The sequence below is a fragment of the Bidens hawaiensis genome, unplaced genomic scaffold (assembly GCF_021521415.1).
Source record: "Bidens hawaiensis isolate Kalapana, Puna unplaced genomic scaffold, B.hawaiensis_p1.1 tig00007858_1, whole genome shotgun sequence".
NCBI classification, from domain to species: Eukaryota; Viridiplantae; Streptophyta; class Magnoliopsida; order Asterales; family Asteraceae; genus Bidens; species Bidens hawaiensis.
The window spans coordinates 1,016,978-1,035,738 of record NW_027491545.1 but is presented as its reverse complement, the minus strand read 5'-3'; positions in this window follow the sequence as shown (position 1 = coordinate 1,035,738).

Here is an 18,761-nt window from a genome sequence, read left to right as displayed (position 1 = left end):
ATGCTACTAGGTCGTTAAAGCTAACCACCTATCTTATAGCCTTCGGCTCTTATACCAATCTGTCACACCCCGACCAAAGGCGGAGCATGCCGGGGCGTAACGTATTGATTGGACAGTAGCTCAGAAGACACTAATTCAAGCGTTAATAATTATTTAACTCCATTAACATTAAACAAGTACACAAATTCAATAATCGTAGCAAATACATCATAATTTTGTTATTTGAATGGATATTCTAAGGTAAACCTAATATCTTTATTCTTGAACAATATCAACTACTTGTACCTGTAACATGTATGAAAATAAAGTTTGTCAACACGAATGTTGGTGAGAATACATAAGTTTTAGTTTATATATATATATATATATATATATATATATATATAGACGAATCACAATCATATGTAAATGATGAGTATTACAATTCTTATGAAAATGTAATCAACCAATTAGATGTGGACCCGTTCTTATTGATACGAAATAAAAGTACATGGGTAAATGTATGATCATACTAGATGGGGATAGATGAGGATGAGATACCAACTCTCAAACATAAAATAAACAATTAAGCACATACAACATTATCATAGAGCACGCATGTAACATCCTAAAATTTTAATGATGAATAAAGGAAGTTATGTTTAGTGATTTCGCGTAATTAATTAATATCAGGTAAGGAGCGGGTCTTGGACTTGGATTAATTGAGATGGGTTAAAGGAGAATGGGATTTCAGGGATATAAATACCCCCAAAACCCCAAAATACCTTCATTTCCATCATTTTCCTAAAAAAAACACTCCATAACATACACACCACCTACAACCACCGGCGGCAGCCGAGGAGAGGGAGAGCGAGGTCTGAGAAAGAGAGAGCGGTTGGTTGTGATTAAGCAAGTAAACGAGATCCAAACAAGCCCAAAAAGGTATGATTCTTGATCTTTGAAGTTTAAAGATCCAAGCTTTTTAGTGTATAAACGACCAAAAATGGTCGGGTAGCGTAGTGGGTGATATTGAACCATAGCAAGGGTGTTAAAATCGCTCGAAATGCCGATCAGAAACTAAAACAGCGGCTGCCTGGGCAACTTCGCCTTCATCTGGGCAACTTCGCCTTCAAAGTGACGAACTTCGCCTGCAAGCTAAGTTCGCCTGATGGCAACTTCGCTGTAAAGTTAAGTTCGCCTAACTGGTAACTTCGCCTGAGGCCAAGTTCGTCTGATGACAACTTCGCCTGAAGCCAAGTTCGCCTGATGGCAACTTCGCTGTAAAGTTAAGTTCGCCTAACTGGTAACTTCGCCTGAGGCCAAGTTCGCCTGATGACAACTTCGCCTGAAGTCAAGTTCGCCTGATGGCAACTTCGCTGTAAAGCTAAGTTCGCCTAGCTGGTAACTTCGCCTAAAGCTAAGTTCGCCTAAGGTTAACTTCGCCTAAAGTCAAGTTCGATTAGAAAATAAATTAAAAATCTAATGAAAAATGTGTTAAGACAGTTAATGGAAATAAAATTTTTCCAAGCTGACCTGGCAGCTCGACCCCAGCCAGGGGCTCTGCCCCTTGGACCCTGCTAGGGGCTGCCGCCCCTAGACCCCGCTGCCAGGGGCGCTGCCCCCGGACCCCCGTTCGTTGTGGGTAGTAATTAAGACTAGAAAGATGTTATAAGTAGTGATAGTTAAATTGATATGTATACTTGTTATACAGTCAGCCGTGCACAACTGAAGAAAGGGATTACGATCAACGGAGAACGTAACCGTGTTCAGGTGAGTTTCTAGCCCCATTCCTTGTTATGTTTTCGGGGCTGTGTGCATACTTGATGTGTTGTTAATACATTTATCCTAAGTGATAAGTGTATGCCCTATGTGATATATGTGTTATGTAAGAATGATTGCTTGATAGTATGTGAACGATCTTCGGATATTGCACGTACTGTCAGGTTGTAACGCTATGTATAAGGTAAGTATGTTATGTATGTTTAGGTGTATGAACATGATAGAGATAATAGAAGAAAGAAATGATAATGTATGGTTACGAAAAGGGTACCGAGCCCTACTAATACTCGAGGTAAGATGTATGGTTGTATGGTAACGAAGAGGGAATCGAACCCTTCTAATATTCGAAAACTAGGGACCAGACCCTTATAATATCTGTGATGATAGGGACCAGACCCTTATAATATCTGTGATGTTAGGGAATCGAACCCTTCTAATATTCGAAAACTAGGGACCAGACCCTTATAATATCTGTGATGTTAGGGAATCGAACCCGTCTAATATTCGAAAACTAGGGACCAGACCCTTATAATATCTGTGATGATAGGGACCAGACCCTTATAATATCTGTGATGTTAGGGAATCGAACCCTTCTAATATTCGAAAACTAGGGACCAGACCCTTATAATATCTGTGAGGTTATAGGGCGAAAGGCTCTTTAAAAGGTATGATTATGTATGTAAGGAAAGCATGAAGGTAAAAATGAACGTATGATTATGAATGTAAAGAAAGTATGAAAGTAAAAGCACTTAGGTGTATATGAAAGAAAGTTAAGAGATTAAGTATGAAGCGTAAGAATGTATTGTATGATTATGTGATTAACTAGAACTCACTCAGCGTAGCTGACTTTTAGTATGCACGCAGGTGAGTAGGATGAGGCAGCTCGCTTGAGGAGACACATGGCACTGAACAAGAATCTGGCATCTGAAGACTTATGATGTTTTAATTTAATGCTTTAATGTTGAAAGACAAAGGATGTTTTGAGACAAGTTATGAATTATGTAAAGTTTTATGAAAGTTTTATATTCCGCATAAATGTTTTAATTAACTCTGAATTTAGAACTGTGTTTATGAGTAAATCCAACACGAAAGTAGGGCTACCGGTAACGGGGCCTTACAAGTTGGTATCAGAGCAAAGTTCGAGAGATTTAAGCATCCCACATGCTTAGACTCGAACAGAGTATGGGATATAAGTAAGAAATGAAAGAAGATGCCAGTCCAAGAATGCCAACATATGACCTGCAGAAATAAGGGGAAATTGAAGTTCTTCATATCAAGTCAAGTGACAATCTAGCTGATTTATTCACAAAATTTTTACCTAGAAGCAGTTTTGAGAAGTTATCAAAAATGATCGGGCTTCGAAGATTGAAATACGTTATTTAAATTGAGAGGGAGAATTATACACGATGTACTCTTTTCCTTTACTAAGTTTTGTCCCACTAGGTTTTCTTAGTAAGGTTTTTAACGAGGCAACATAATTGGTCCAATAGTATCGGTTTATTTCATAGATACTGAAGTACCTAATTAGCATCATCCTGAAGCATGTTGTTAATAGTGTGTAATAAACAGTATATATATATATATATATATATATATATATATATATATGAGGGGAGTGTTATAAAATCATATATATATATATTATCCCTAATAACTGTATTTGACAGTTATATATCTATATCTCATTATATATATATATATATATACACGTAGATTATATTATAAATAGATTGATTGTTTCTGTATTCATTCTTTAATATACAAAAGTTTCTTTCTATTTTACATTTTTAATATGAATATAAAAACATTTTAGTCTATATTGTTGTCATCTTACATAATTCACATTATAATCAGGGAAAATTCCTAAAATGGCCTTTTTGAGGAGAGATAAATGGGTAAATAGTCCTAAATCCCTACGCATTCCCAAAATAACCTACCAAATTTGGACTGAGGAAAAATTTTTAGACCAATAGAATTCTGACAAGTGTCAAAACTTTTTCAAAATCCGACGGTTTTTTTTAAATGTTGGGGGACCAGTCCATATTTTCCATTAAATGTTCTTCTAAAAAACAGTCTTTTCCGAAGATTTAATAATGTTTCCTAGCGGATCCCCTCAACTTCCAAAAACATGGGAAATTATGTCTTCAAATTCAGTCTTTCAAGACGCATTTCGGGTGAATTTGTACCAAGAAGACCATAGATTTATAAATATTAAGGGATTCATCCATATTTTTTCACTAAAACTTATTCTCCAAAGCTTTCTTGCCAGACGGATTATAGGTTTCTTATCTGACCCCTACAATTTTTAAACACATTGAAAAATGTGCCATTTAATTTTGTCATTCAAGACACTTATTTAGTAAATTTGTACTAGGTAGATGATATTTTTGAAAATATTGAGGGACCCGTCCATATTTCTTCACTAAATCTTAATATTAAAAGTTGTCTTGACAGACGGTTTATTAAGGATTCTTATCTGATTCCTATAAATTATGAACACATGGAAAAACGTGCTTTACAAATTTATCTTTCAAGACACAAATATTTTTAATTTGTACTAAGGAGATGATTGTGTAGTTCAATCTTACTTGTCCGTCCATATTTACATTATATGTATCATTTTCCTCATAAGTCATTCACATCCCTTCATCAACTATAAGTTTTGAATCAAAATCATGAAGTTTAAGAGGGGTGATCAAGTGGAGGTTATGGATATGGGTCCCGGGTTCATTGGATCCTATTATGAAGGCAACATAATCTCAACATACCACGACACGAGTACATAGCTTCCATTACGGGTTTGCCAATTACCACCATGACAAACAACAAAATTATCAAATTCCATGGAAGTTGAAGGTTTAGGGTGATATGAGATGATGGTTCAGGGTGATATGAAGGGGAAGATGAAGATAAATTCATGTATATTCTTTGGACGATCATGTCGGAATAAACGGAATATCATAATATATTGTCGGTGTAGACAGATTATAAATAAATTTTGAAGGTGTGGACTAAATTTCAACACATAAGAAATAAACTAATAGCTCGTCTTCTTGGTAAAAATTCACCCGAAATGCGTCTTGAAAGACTGAATTTGAAGGCACAATTTCCCATGTTTTTGGAAGTTGAGGGGATCCGTTAGGAAACATTATTAAATCTTCGGAAAAGACTGTTTTTTAAACGAACATTTAATGAAAAATATGGACTGGTCCCCCAACATTTTTAAAAAAACCATCGGATTTTGAAAATTTTTGACATTTGTCAGAATTCTATGAGAGGATGGTTTAAGGTGGTATGAAGGAGAAGATGAAGATAAATTCATGTATATTCTTTGGACGATCATGTCGGAATAAACGGAATATCATAATATATTGTCGGTGTAGACGGATTATAAATAAATTTTGAAGGTGTGGACTAAATTTCAACACATAAGAAATAAACTAATAGCTCGTCTTCTTGGTACAAAGTCACCCGAAATGCGTCTTGAAAGACTGAATTTGAAGGCACAATTTCCCATGTTTTTGGAAGTTGAGTGGATCCGTTAGGAAACATTATTAAACCGTCAGAAAAGACTGTTTTTTTAAACGAACATTTAATAAAAAATACGGACTGATCCCCAAACATTTTTAAAAAAACCGTCGGATTTTGAAAAATTTTGACACTTGTCAGAATTCTATTGGTTAAAGATTTTTCCTGATCTCGTCTCCTCAGTCCAAATTTGTTGGACTATTTTGGGAATGTGTAAGGATTTAGGGCTATTTACCCATTTCTCTATCCTCAAAAAGACCATTTTAGAAATTTTCCCTTATAATTATGTAATCTTAATCTTAATTCTTATATATAAGGATTCCCTAGTCACCCCTATACATGTACTACATTATAATACAGATAGACACCCTTTCACGTTTCTTCTTTCTCTTTCGTCAGACGTCTTAATATTTATTATCCTATCCAATTATAGTCGGCCGACCACTCTATTTACTACTCTCCGGCGAAAATGGCGATCGATTGTCGTCAATGTTACCGGCTACATCAAATGTGATTGAATAACCTATTGAATGCGGTTCCTTCACTTTTCAGTATACCCGCGATGAATGCGAAACCCTAACCATGTGCGCATCTGATGGGTATTTATATTCACTTTTAAATCAATATCTATGATAAACAACCTAAATCGATGAATTGCTTTGCTTCACTGCTAAAATCATTCTCTACCGCCGATTAAGGTATTTAGGTTTTTTCACCAAGGAAGTTTTACGGTGGTGGTAGGAATGGCGCCAGCAGCAGTACCAACATCCCTCTATTCTCCATGTTTTATTCAAATAAAAGGTAAAAAAATTTATTATTATTATTATTATTATTATTATTATTATTATTATTCTCTCCTTTTAATTTTAATTCGGATCAGGAGGACCAAAACATGGTTGTTTGGCTCGCTACAACAGTGCTTAATTCATTCAAAGCCTCAAAGGAAGACCTGTTCAGGTATTGTTGTTATTAAAACATTCTTTTTTTATATTAAAATTGAATTGTATTTATTAGGATGATATTATATGTCTTTTTTTATGGGTCGTGTATATCAAGGGAAAGGACCGTCGCAGTTTGTTTCATTCTTTCAGCCAATGGTTTTGTAGAAGGTACTTATGTCCCAAATTTAAATTTTGAACTATATTATGATACTAATATTGTTAAGGAGATTAATTAAGTTACAATAAATTGTAGTAGCGTAACAATAATAATGACTCTACTTGTAAAGCGTAGCGAGTTATTTATTACTCTGCTTGTTTTTCATTAAAGCAACCGAGTTCTTACAATATTGCCACCACGTCCTTTGTTTTTTTTAGTACTTTATCTTTCTTCTATTTGTGGAGTTTAAGCACATAATATGAATTTTCATTATTTTTTTTAGGTTTTGGTCACTTGGATGAGTTGTTATCTACATCTTACTTTAAGGAGATATTGGCTGGTGTTATGTATCAGTGTATGTTAACTGTTAAGTTTCAAAGAATTAAATGTTTTACACTTATTTGTCTGTTAAGCTTGCTGGGAAATGCAAAATCCAGGTCAACTAAAGGTTCATACACGTGGCCTGTTGTGGAAGAAACGAGGCTGTTAAAGCTGATAAGGCTGATATTGTGAAAACTTGGATCAGCTTGGTGTGCAGGTCAAGGATGGCCTCAAATATAAATTTGTTGCCTTCCATGACCAGGTATTTTTCTTTTTGCATGTTAATGTGACATTTGGTGGAGGTGGCTAATTTCTTTTAAATTCGTATGTTTAACATGTTATTAACATCTTCGTATGTGTGATACTGTGATATATGGTAATACAAGTCCACGATTCAGTTATCTTAATCTTAAGTTTACTTGAATTTTTTTTATTACTATGCTTTCAGGATGTGGCTAGCTTGACCAATTTTTTTCAGAACTCATTTCGCTTACCACCAGAAGACAAGCAACTTTTTGTTGGAAAATTTGTTACGTGTGCATTAGTAGGTTGTTATGACACAACAAATGCACACTAATAGACATTGATGAATGAGATATCGATGTGTGATTGTGTGTATTTGAAAGAGAATACTATAATGGTGTATCCCACATTGGTGGGATGAAAAACTTGTGCCTTGTTTTTCCTCTATAAATAGAGAGGTAAACTAAGTTGCAACACACACCAAACCTTACACACAACACAAGCATTGTTGCAAGTTTTTTCAAACTTCTTCTTCTTCTACATTTCTGGTTTCTTTTATTCGAACCTTTTTCAGGTTTACGGTTAACTCCGGCAGTACTACTGCTCCGGCTGTTGTACCCTGGGAAACAACGAGTTCTCTTGGGAGACTTGAAATATTGTTTTAAGGGCGTGTTCAACACGATCCTCAGCCAAACCGTTTACATTTTTTTTCCGTATTGTATTTGGTTTATTTCTTTGATTCTGTATTGTATTTCAGATTCTTGTATTGTATTGTATGAGTAATAAAACTGTTTGTTAATTTTCTGTTTATTTACTCAATTCACGAATTCGGTTCCTACAATCTTAAAACAATATTTTTAAAACCGTTTCGTGAAAACTTTGCTTATATTTTCAGAAACTATTCTGTTTTGATCCAAACCAGTTTTGTTTCAAAATAGTATATGTTTTAAAAAACAGTTTTTTCTTTTCTGTTTTGGTCTCAGAATCAAGAATTGGATCTTCAAAGTTGGACTTAGACAGATTCGTTCTTGGTTTAACATTCTGAAATCAGAAAAGGCTCCTTTTTGGGCTGTTTTTGGCTATCTAGCACGAGATAGCTTATCGTGAAAACTTTGTTTAAATTTTCAGAAACTATTCTATTTTGATCCAAACCAGTTTTGTTTCAAAATAGTATATGTTTTAAAAACAGTTTTTTCTTTTCTGTTTTAGTCTCAGAATCAAGAATTGGATCTTTAAAGTTGGACTTAGACAGATTCGTTCTTGGTTTAGCATTCTGAAATCAGAAAAGGCTCCTTTTTTGGGTTGGTTTTGTTATCTTGCACGAGATAAAGCTATCTCGCACGGGATTAATTTATCTGGCAAATTTCAGAATTTTCTGAATTTTTTTTAAGTTACTAACTTGGTCTGTTTTCTGTTGCAAGAATGACAGGATCAACCCCAAACACTTCTAATGCTACCCCTGTTGTCCATTTGACCACCCCAGCCAATGTGGGAGCGACCACAATGGCTAACCATGCTGAAAAACCCGAAAAGTTCACGGGTGTCCACTTTAAGAGGTGGCAGCAGAAAATGTTTTTCTACTTGACAACCTTGAACTTAGCACAGTTCTTGGAGAAAACAGCCCCCATACCCACTGCCCAAGATGATGCCCAAAGTGTGAGTGCTTTGGACGCTTGGAAACATTCTGAATTTCTATGTCGTAATTACGTTCTCAATGGTTTGGCGGATCCATTGTATAACGTCTATTGTGGGATAAAGACTGCCAAAGAACTATGGGAGTCTTTAGACAAGAAGTATAAAACCGAAGATGCGGGAACAAAGAAATTTGTTGTGGCCTGTTTTTTGGACTTTAAAATGGTTGACTCCAAGACTGTGATCACCCAAGTCCAAGAACTACAAGTTATACTTCATGAAATGCCGAGGGTATGACACTTAGTGAAACGTTCCAAGTTGCAGCCATAATTGAAAAGTTGCCTCCTAGTTGGGTTGAGTTTAAGAATTATCTTAAGCACAAACGAAAGGAGATGACTATTGATGAATTAATTGTTCGTCTTCGAATTGAGGAAGACAATAAAACGGCTCAAAAATCAGCTCGTGTGGAGCCAATGGCTAAGGCCAACATGGTTGAACTTGAACAATCTTCTAAGGGGGGACATAAGGGTAAGGGTAAAATGAATAAGGGAAAGGGAAACGTGAACCGTGGACCGAAGAAGGAGGTTGTGAAAAAGAAACCTCAATCTTCAAACTTCCAAGGTGTTTGTTACAATTGTAATGAGATGGCCATCATGCGAACCAATGCAAGAAGCCTAAGCGTTAGCGTGCGCATATAGTGGATGAAAATGGTGAACCGATGGTGGCAATGATCACCGAACTCTCGGCAATGATTGAAGAAATCAATCTTGCGAGGGACAAACCGCAAAGATGGTTCATTGATACGGGTGTGACCCGTCATGTGTGTGGTGACAAGACCCTCTTTAGCACCTTTAAGGAGGCTGCTAGTGATGCTAAGTTGTTTATGGGGAATCAAGCAACGGCCGACATCAAGGGTGAAGGGAATATGATCTTGAAGATGAATTCGGAAAAAGAGCTTACTTTGAGCAACACTTTGTATGTGCCCGAAATTCGTAAGAATTTGGTTTCGGGTTGGTTGCTTAATAAGTTTGGTTTTCGTTTAGTGTTTGAGTCGGACAAGTTTGTCTTGACTAAGCGTGGAATGTATGTTGGTAAGAGCTATGCCCTCAATGGTATGTTTAAACTTGATGTAACCGTGATTGGAAATGAAATGAATAAGGCATCTACTTCTGCTTACATTATTGAGTCTTTAAATTCAAATGTTTGGCATGGTAGATTAGGACATGTAAATTTCAATTCACTTCGTCGTTTAATTAAATTAAAAAGCATACCAACATTCCACATTGATACAAACTCGAAATGTGAATCATGTGTTGAATCCAAACTTACAAGATCATCCTTCAAATCGGTTGAAAGAATAACCGAAACACTTGATTTAATTCACACCAATTTGTGCAATTTAAAAATGTGCCCAACAAGAGGGGGAAACAAATATTTCATCATGTTTATTGATGATTGCTCAAAATATTGCTATGTATATTTACTTAAAAGTAAAGATGAGGCAATAGAAAAATTTATCTTGTTTAAAAATGAAGTTGAGTTACAACTTAACAAGAAAATTAAACGTGTGAGAAGCGATCGAGGAGGTGAATACGTTTCACCATTTGCGGATTTATGCGCACAAAGTGGCATAATACATGAATTAACCCCTCCTTATTCTCCACACTCAAATGGCATGGCGGAACAAAAGAACCGTACATTGAAAGAGATGATGAATGCCATGTTGGTTAGTTCTGGGGTGAGCCATGACATGTGGGGGGATGCCATTTTAACGGCAAATTATCTTTTAAATAAGATACCTCTCAAGAATAGGGACGAGACTCCTTATAAGTTATGGAAGGGAAGAGAACCTTCGTACAAATACATGAAAGTGTAGGGGTGCCTAGCTAAAGTCACCGTACCACCTCCTAAAGCTCTTAAAATTGGTCCCAAAACTGTTGATTGTATTTTCATTGGATATGCTCACAATAGTAGTGCACATCGGTTTTTGGTACATGAAACCAAAAATCCAAATGTACACGTAAACACTTTCATGGAGGCGAGCCCCAATATTGTCTCGTATTTTGAGCACGTGTTTCCTAGGTTAGGACACACACATGAGGCCTCATCATCACGATCGAATGATGTAGGTGCCAGCTCGTCAACACAAAATGACGACCTGGTTCATGAAGGAACACATGAACGGCCCGAGACTGAGGATGGTGATTTAAGACGAAGCAAAAGCAAAAGGTTGCAAAATCCTTTGGTCCTAACTTCGTAAGCTTTATGGTTGAAGGTGAACCTAATACCTACCATGAAGCGGTGACCTCACCTGAAGGACCTCAATGGAAAGAAGCAATCAAGAATGAAATTGATTCAATCTTACAAAATCATACTTGGGAATTGGTAGATCTTCCAGTTGGTTGCAAACCACTTGGATATCGTTGGATATTCAAAAAGAAGATGAAAGCCGATGAAAGTATTGATAAATACAAGGCGAGGCTAGTGATCAAAGGTTTTAGACAAAAGGAAGGTCTAGACTATTTTGATACTTACTCACCTGTAACACGTATAACCTCTATAAGGTTGGTGCTTGCAATCGCATCTTTACGAAGTTTGGAAGTGCACCAAATGGATGTAAAAACGGCTTTTCTAAATGGGGATTTGGAAGAAGAGATATACATGGAGAAACCTGAGGGTTTCTCCGCCCCTGGTCAAAAGGGCAAAGTATGCAAACTAATCAAGTCTTTGTATGGCTTGAAGCATGCTCCAAAACAATGGCACCAAAAGTTTGACCAAGTCATGATTAGCAATTGGTTCAAAATTAATGAGTGTGATAAATGTGTTTATGTTAAAAACACAAATGGAGGAAAGAATTGGGGAGAACTTGATATAAACGGTTGGTTTTTTTTTGTTTGGTATTTCTGACCTTTTTGTTAGGTATTGTGTGATATTTAATTCTTTGATCAAATTCTTAGAATAAGTAGCTGAAACGAACCTGATTTCTCATTTTTTGTGCACTAAACTGAATGGTTTACAAATCACATGTATGCAGTTATATTTCCTCAAAGTTTCACATGTATTTTCATTGGATGCTCTCAGGTAATATGCTTTCTTTCCTTGTTGGTGGGAAGCAAGCGTTTGAGGTATCTTTAGCTGATGTGTCCCAGACACAGCTTCAAGGAAAGAATGATGTCATTTTGGAGTTCCATGTAGACGACACGACTGGTGCAAATGAGGTCAATTAACTACCTCATGTGAATAAACCTTCTTTATGTTTCATTTTTGTACTAAATGTTGCGTTCCTTAAAACTAATGCAGAAAGATTCTCTAATAGAAATGAGTTTCCACATTCCGAATTCTAACACTCAGTTTGTTGGCGACGAGAACCATCCGCATGCGCAAGTAAGTTTCTAACTTTATTTATTGCTGCATTTTCAGCTATGTGTTATATAAAAATTATTGTTATAATTCATTAGGTATTCCGTGAAAAAATAATGTCAATGGCAGATGTTGGGGCTGGTGGCGAGGAAGCTGTTGTTACTTTTGAGACCATCACAATTCTCACTCCAAGGTACATCCTCTGCTCGCTTGTGTCAAGACTGTTTTTATTTTTTATTTTTGTTATTTTGTTGAACATAACGAGTCACTTAATATTGTAGGGGTCGATACAATGTTGAGTTGCACCTTTCGTTTGTAGGGCTTCAAGGGCAAGCCACTGATTTTAAAATCCAATATAGCAGCATAGTTCATGTTTTTGTTTTACCAAAGGTTTTTCCTTTCATCTCTTTTTACCACTTGTTTATAAGCGTGACACATCACTGAAAAATGTTTATTTAAATCTTATTGGTTTTATGCAGTCTAATCAACCACATACCTTTGTTGTAACTTTACCTTTGTTGTAACTTTGGATCCACCTATCCGCAAAGGGCGAACCTTGTACCCGCATATAATGATGCAGGTATTATTCTCACCCTACTTTTTAAAGTATTTTTGTTAGCTCATATTATGAAACATATAGTTTGGATGAAGTAGCACTCATTCAAATATCTGAACTTCAGCACATAATGATAATTAAGTAGCAGATCAAATATTCAGGGATTACGATCTAAAGGTCATTCGACAAGAATATATTTGAAAAGCATTCATTTTTTTTTTTTTTTGCTTTTAGGTTCAGTTTGAAAATGGGTTAGGTTTAGTTTTTTTTAGTTTTACGTTTTTGGTTTTTACAATGAGTTCAGTTCAGTTTTGTTTTTTGTTTTTTGTTTTTTTTTTGGTGTTTGGTTCGCAATGGGTTTCGTTCAGTATTAATCCACGTGTGCTGCACGGTTTCAACAACTAAAACGATAAACTTAACATAAGTGTACAACTTAACTAGATTAACTTGAGAAGCTATACGCTATAGAATGATGCTAATTTTGAAAAATTAAACTGAACGAATTTCATTGATTATCATTTTTAATTTTGAAAGCAACTTGATTTATAAAAGGCTAACAAATATTGTAACCCAAACGGGTCGTTTATAAAAAGTGTCAACTTATTTCTTTTTTAATTTTCTTACTTTTTTAAATGGTTCGTTTTTCAAAAAGTGTCGACTTGTTGTGGGTCTAAATGTGTTTTGACATAAATGGATTCGGGTAAACTATTTGTGGTAATTTGAGCTTTCACCTATACTGCATACATTCTTAAAAGTTTTCTCTTCTGTTTTTTAAATATATTGTTAAATGGGTCGTGTGCACATGAACCCGTTAATCACTTCATACAGTTTAACATGAACACGATATTCATATCATATAGTGTTGACTTTGTAAAGGTCAATCATGATTTGGATAATAATGACTATTTTGGTGAAAGTTATTTTTTAGTGTGGTTGACCAAGTTTGGGTCAATGTTGGTGAACAACCCTACGTGTAATACATATTTGGGGTTTATTCTGACCAAGTTTGGGTCAATCTTCATAAGTCAATTTTTAGCGAGGGCCGAGCTTTTTAAACCCATCAAACCTGTTTAGCCCATTTTTAGCTAATTTATTGATTTTGCATGTTCGGACCATAAGAGATAGAAACATAAGTGTGCATGATATGTGGTTTGCTGCTTGTGTATAATTTGGATTAAATTGTATAATTTGTAGAAGATATCCGGTACTTTTTTGTTTACCAGTATTGTTTTTATCATTTTTGTTGGTATTATTGTTTATCTGCTTATTGCATTTTTAAAACAACGAACATGAAATAGTTATCTTTAAAAGGTTTTGATAGGCATTTTGAATAGGCAATGTCAAACAACAGCTTATATTATGGTTGTACTCTTTTATGATAATTTTTGTAGTTCATAAATGTGTTGTTTTAGGTTATGTTGCGGGTAGATGACCAAAAGCAAATAAAATAAAAACAAAGTGTAAATATGCAACACGGTTATAGAACAAGGTTTGTAAATCGTCATAGCTGAAAAGAAGTATGATGGGTTGAAGATGGTGGGGATGAGCTGGTATAAACGTGTTAAACTAACTTGTGCAGATTGGCAACGGTTCGATTTGTTATGGTACCAACCGAATCATCGATATATTCCCGCTGCAACGCGCGGGCACTCTTACTAGTTTATTTCTTATACTTTTTGTGAGTGGTTACTAGTGAAAAAAACAAAAATAATAAACAATTATTGTTTAATTGAATAGATATAAATAGAGGAATCAGCTATATAGTTTTTGTGTTTTTTTTTCTTTTAACCAGCGGGGCTTTCCCCAGTGGCCAGGAACATGATGGATGACCCGGATGTCCTGGTTCGAATCTTGATTCCAACCGGATTTTACCAGAGCATTAAAACATGTCGTGCCTTCGAGCGAGGTGAGCCAACTGAGTTTTACCGGGAACGTCAAACCAAACTCGGATGTCAGCGTGGATCCCAATCATGTCAACATAGTTGGCCTGAGTGGGGTGGTGGGACGCGATGTGTTTGCGCAGTGAGATAACATAACTGTAAAAACGTTCGAAAAAAAAAGCTATATAGGTTTTTTTGTAAGTTAGTGGCTATTTAAATAATTATGGGATTTTTAGTTAAATTATAGTGAAAAAATGAAAATTCATAATAAAATGGTCTTTTTTTCTTCTTACTAGTAACTAAGGGGGTGTTTGGTAGAGGGAATTGAGGGGTGAGAAATGGAATCGGAAAGAATTCTCTTGTTTGTTTATGAAAGAAAGAGGTGAGAAATGGAAATAAACCATTTCCATTTCTCTGATTTTGTTTCTCTAAAAAAAGCGGAGAATTGGATTTCTAGGGTTTCATTTCTCAGCCTCACTCTCTCACGCCTCTCCCTGCTGTTCGATCTACAGCAGCAAACTCACGCCTCTCCCTGCTGTTCGATCGACTTGCAGCCTCTAATCACCCACAAATCATCTCCAATCCAAGAACCGAGTTCGTATTCGCGATCCTTGCTTCGATTCCAACGATCCTAGGTATGAAACTTTCATTTTTTCGACTTTCTTATGCTCGACCAGACCTAAACCTCGATCCAAACTCAGCTGCTGATGTCGATTGTTATCGCGGGATGTTTGTATGTTGTTGGTAATCGATTTAGATATGTTAGATTTCAATGGTTTATGTTTAATTCGACTCTTGATGAAATCTTTGATGTCTAGGTTGGGAATTGAACATTATATGGTATGAAATTGATGAGTTTGAATCATGAATTTTATGTTAGAATGATATTTAGATGCTAGGTTGAATGTTGGAACCGATAAATTGAATGTTTACATGAGTTGCTTGAATGCTGTTGCTGATGAAATCTGTAATGCTGTTTTGTTCAAACAATGTTTTGATCATAACAGATGCAAATTGATCGTTTCTTGAGTCTAACATTAAGTTCAAAGAGTCTAGTTTCAAACCCCACTGGTTTCGTAATTTTTAGAGAAGTTTTGATTACCCAAACGTGAAAAATAAAACCGAAGGTCAAATCTGTTTTTGACTGACAGATTTTAGGTCCACTTCTAAAGAGCATAACTCTCTTGTTTTTGAAGTTTTAGACTTCATTCCTCTTTCTAATGAACATTTTAAGTGTCTAGAATATTTCCCAATTGGCCTTGTATGCAAATCCTGAGTAGTCAATTTTTGAGAAATTTTGACATTTACAAACTCTGAACAGTAAGTTTTAGATACCTTTGATAATTAGCATTTTAGTTGAAAACCTTATGCATACTTTAAAAATTTGAGAAAAATATATAAACACCTAGAGATTTTGAAGTTTCTGTGAAAATATTTTCATAATTTATTTCAATTGTTTTGTTGATAAATAAATCTATATTTACAAACTCAAATCTGACCAAAAAACTCAGATTTCTACATATCAACAAATCATCACTTTTTACACTATTTTTATCTAGAAATTGACTTGTAACTCACATGAAAACCTTAGGGATCTTGTATAACATTGACTTGTAACTCACATGGAAACTTGGATGTTCAATTTCATCCAAAATAACATATATATTGATGTAAACATTGGCAATTAAACAACATTCAGCAAGTCAGTGAATAAAGTAGCATGTAATCATTTTTCTTGCTTTCATGGTCACTTTGTTGCTAATATTTGGATTATATTTTGGAGTTATTTGCTTTTCTTGAATTTTCTTATATTTTTATGTGTAGATGGCAAGATCACCTTCCAGACAAAGAATAGTTGTCATAGGTGCATTTTATGTCATTTATGTTACGATTCGTTGGTGGATGTTGTGTACTTATCATTTGCGTCGGTCGATTGAGTCAATGACTTTACGTACAAAATATTTAATGAGTTACCATAATAGGCGTGAAAATATGGTGAGGATGGTTTATGAAACTGATGTTACGAGTGTTGTTAACATAAGAATGAATATATATGCATTTACAACACTTTGTGATATGCTAGAAACTAGAGGGGGACTAAAGAATAGTAAAAACATGCTAGTCGATGAGCAAGTTGCTATGTTTTTACATACCCTTGCTCATAATGCAAAAAATAGGATACTAGTCAACAGATTTCATCGGTCCGGGGAAACTATAAGTCGGTATTTCAAGTTAGTCTTAAATGCTATATGTCGCTTACACAAAGAACTCTACAAGTCACCCGTGCCAGTGCCAGATAATGAAACTGATGAAAGATGGAAATGGTTTAAGGTTAGTCAAACACATTTTTTATTAAAGATATTTTTTGCTAACATAAATTAGTAAGTAATGTTTTCTTTTAACTCATGGTTGCTTAGGAGCATTAGATGGAACATACATTAAAGTTAAAGTCCCTGCTATTGATAGAAAACCTTATAGGACAAGAAAAGGGCAGATTTGTACTAACGTACTCGGAGTATGTACGAGAGACCTTTTATTTACGTATGTCTTAGCGGGATGGGAGGGTTCTGCAGCTGATAGTAGAGTTTTGCGTGATGCAATCAGTAGACCCAATGGTCTTAAAATAACTCCGGGTATGTGATAGACAATTTTCAAATAATATACATAGATTTAAGTATGATAATTAACATAGAGTTTATGGTTAATTGTAGGAACATACTACCTTTGTGATGCCGGTTATACAAATGGTGAAGGATTTTTAACTCCATATCGAGGTCAACGTTATCATCTTAACGATTGGTCTCGTCCTCCTACGAATGCTAAGGAGTTCTTTAATATGAGACATTCATCGGCCAGGAATGTTATAGATAGATGTTTCGGAATGATTAAAGATAGATGGGCTATTTTGCGTGATAACTCATATCATCCCATAGAGTCCATGCCACGTGTCATCATTGCTTGTTGTTTATTGCACAATTTCATACGAACAACAATGAGTGAAGACCCTCTTGATAACGAAATCCCAGTAAATCACACACAACCTGCAAATGACCATGACAATGTTATTTCTATGATCGAGCCCTCACAAGAATGGACCGATCGTAGAGACCTTCTTGCTAATGAAATGTTTAATAGTTGGACTGCGATGCGTGTGCAGCGTGCCAACAATGTTTCTTAATTATGTTTGACAATTATGTATTTTTTATTTGTAGAACCAAGGATGTTTCTTATTAATGTTTATTTATGCACTTTATTTGTTTCTTATTAATGTTTCTTGTTATATTTGTATTTGTAATTACATGAATTATGATTTTTAATTGTATAATTATGCATTTGTACGTAGACATGGCGGATTCAAATATAGTGAGAGGAGTTACTCGGAGCAAGCATACCTGGACAAATGATGAAGATGCAAAGCTAATTGATGCATTAATGGAGATACATGCATCCGGAAAGTATGCTGGTGCTGACAATGGATTCAAACCAGGTTATTTAAATGGTGTTCAACAATTGCTAGATGTAAGTCTTCCTAACTCTGGCCTCAAAGCAGAACCACATATAAAGTCTAGGATGAAGACATGGAAGACACACTTTAGCATTGTATATGATATGGTGCATACAAGTGGGTTTGGTTGGGATGAACAAAAATGTTGTATTATTGCCGATGATAGTGTTTGGAATGAATACGTGAAGGTATATTCTAAAAAATATATTTTTTAGATTTTAAAATTTTAGTCTAATTTATTTGTAATTGTCTTGTAGTCTCACAAAGGTGCTGTGAATTTTCGTGACAAGTCATTTCCTTTCTATGACAAATTGTGTACCATATTCGGTAAGGATAGAGCTACTGGTAGTAAAGCAGTTGACCTTGGAGAAGAAGATGTTGTTCAAGAGACGCAAAAAAGCTCACCTGTTGATATTGAAGACTTTGATTTTGTTGATGAAGCCGTTCCAAATGTTGATAGATCTGAAGGACAAACAGGAAGTGTAACAAGCAAGCGCAAAAGAGGTAGAAGCACGGATGCAGATGAGATATATCGAGAGTCTTGCAAAGATATCAAGGAAGTTTTGCTTCGATTTGGGGAGATGGTGGGTGAACAACTTAGCAAAGAAGGTATGGAGGCTAGTGAAATCTATGAAAAGGTTAGTGATGAGTTGAAAGCTTTACCAGGTATCACTACGAAAAAACGGTTCAAAGCAGCTCATTTGATTGGTAAAGATGTGGATCTAGGACGTTCTTTTCTTGCGTTGACAATAGAAGAGAAAATTGAGATGGTCGAGTTGTATACCGATGGTTCAATGGGATAGTTGTGTATGGTTGAAGTATGTTTTGTATGTGAATTGGTTTTAACTATGGTTGATGTTTTTTGCTTAAAAACTATGTT